A 2,500-nucleotide genomic window follows, 5' to 3' on the forward strand; every position below is an offset into this window, starting at 1 on the left:
TACAGTATACAAAACGTTCATTCATTTAGTGAGTTTTGTGTTGTGCGAAATATACCACACACACACACACACACACACACACACACACACACACACACATTCGTCGACACCTCCCAGTTTACGATGTAGTTTTTTGGCAAATAAGGAGAGAGAGAGAGAGAGAGAGAGAGAGAGAGAGAGAGAGAGAGAGAGAGAGAGAGAGAGAGATCGCGTCAACTCCACCGCCCATTCAATCTGTGCCACCACGTGAAGGCGACCCTCTCCACCACCACTGTTTACATATAAGAAAAATACACATTATCACTCCGTTGGTAGCCACAGGAAGACTTGTAATTCAGAACTCCTCAGTGCTATCTATCTGTCTATCTATCTGTCTATCTATCTATTGTCAGACGCCTTAATCCCGTAAGGGGTGGTCACAAACAAATCGCCTCCATGTCGCCCTGTCCTCCTCCATTTCACTGCCCTGCTCCCAGCTCACACCCCCCTCTCTCATATACCTCTCCACCCCATCCCTCCATCTCATCCTTGGCCTCCCCCTCCCTCTACCCCCCTCCACCTCACTCACATACACTCTCCTCGTCAGTCTTTCACCCTCCATCCTCTCCACCTGGCCAGACCACCTCCCTAGTGCTAAAAGAATTATAGGCGGAGAATTGATTGCCATAGCCCTCCTAGATCTATGAGTTAAATTAGAGGTGAATATATAGTTAACCCTCGATTTTAACCCCCCACCCACCCCCCCATAAAAAAAACCCCCCCCAAACCCCCCAAAAAAAAAAAAAAAACTCCTCCCCAAAAAAACAAAAAAACTCTCCGCCCAAAAAAACAAAAAAATCCCCCCCCCAAAAAGCAAAAAAACTCCCCCCCAAACCCCCCCCAAAAAAACAAAAAAACTCCCCCTCAAAAAAACAAAAACTCCCCCCCAAAAAAAAAATTCCCCCCCAAAAAACAAAAAAACTCCCCCCCAAAAAAAGTCCCAAAAAAACAAAAAAATTTCCCCCCCCAAAAAAAACTCCCCCCAAAAAACAAAAACTCCCCCCCCAAACTCCCCCCCCAAAAAAAAAGCTCCCTCCCAAAAAAAAAGCAAAAAACCCCCCCCCCGAAAAAACACATAAAACAACGTAGTATTATTGAACAAAGGCTTTAGTGGGATATAAGCTGGTCTATAGGCGTTGGTGTCTGCCTCTGGTAAATAAAGTATTATGAACGTATCAAGCAGGTTAGGAACGTATGAAACAAGTTAGGAACGTATTATGCATGTTAGGAACGTGATAGGTGAGTTAGGAAAGTGCAAAGTGAGTTAGGACCATGCCAGTTGAATTAGGAACGCACCAAGAGAGTTAGGAACGTGTCAAGCAAGTTAGGAGCGTGGCAGACAAAGTTAGGAACGTAGCAGGCAAGTTAGGAACGTATCAAGCAAGTTAGGAGCGTGGTAGAGGAGTTAGGAACGTACTATGAGAGTTAGGAACGTGATTGGAAAGTTAGGACCCTGAAAGACCAGACACATCCAGCCTCCTTTATATCCAATTTGATCCAGCCTCACTCATCGAAAATTATTATTATTATTATTATTATTATTATTATTATTATTATTATTATTATCCCATTTACTTTTATTTATGGCCATTATTAGGTTAGAGAAAAGCAGTGATTTGTAATGCGAATTTTATGCCCCCGTGTCTGATGAGTGTGTGTGTGTGTGTGTGTGTGCAGGAGTGACGCCCCTTCCCTGTGTGTGTGTGTGTGTGTGTGTGTGTGTGTGTGTGTGTGTGCGCTGGAGTAACGCCCCTCCCTGTCTCGTAACCTAGTGGAGTTGTGAGGTGTGGGGGTGAAGGATGGGTGTCGGGGGTGATCATGGGGGAGATGGGGGAGAAGAATGATGGGGAGAGGAAGAGAGATGGGAGGAGGAAAGTGGTGGGGGAGGAAAGTGATGGGGGAGAGACTGGTGGGGGAGGAAAGCGGGGGAGAAGGAGAGTGCAGGGATATCTCGCCCTTTTGCAACTTAATTCTTATCTCTCAGTGGCAGAAAAAGACAATGTTACAGCTCTATATCCTTTCCATAGCACTTCTTCGTGACTAGCATCATTTTCTAGTGTTAATCTCTTGGTACAGCTCAGAATTCAAGATGGAGAGATGCCAGAGAGAGAGAGAGAGAGAGAGAGAGAGAGAGAGAGTGCAGACTTAAGCTTGCAGAATGGTTGTAAGTCTCTTGATCTGTATACATACCCAATTCCGCAGTAAACACACACACACACACACACACACACACACACACACACACACACGTACATAAATCTGCTGTCCACCCACCAACACATATATCTGAGTGCACGTACGCATGCTTTCACGTACAGACAAACACGCACACACACACACAAATCTCCCAGTATTTCTCATTAAATATTTACTCAACTGTGAAGCTTAAGAATATATATAAGTCTTAAAAATAGTGTTATCTTTATAGCGTTTTATTTTGCTTTTGAGGGTAGTAAAAAAC

Source organism: Coenobita brevimanus, chromosome 37 (assembly GCF_032717465.1).
Source record: "Coenobita brevimanus isolate Jiangsu-jjx chromosome 37, ASM3271746v2, whole genome shotgun sequence".
NCBI lineage: Eukaryota > Metazoa > Arthropoda > Malacostraca > Decapoda > Coenobitidae > Coenobita > Coenobita brevimanus.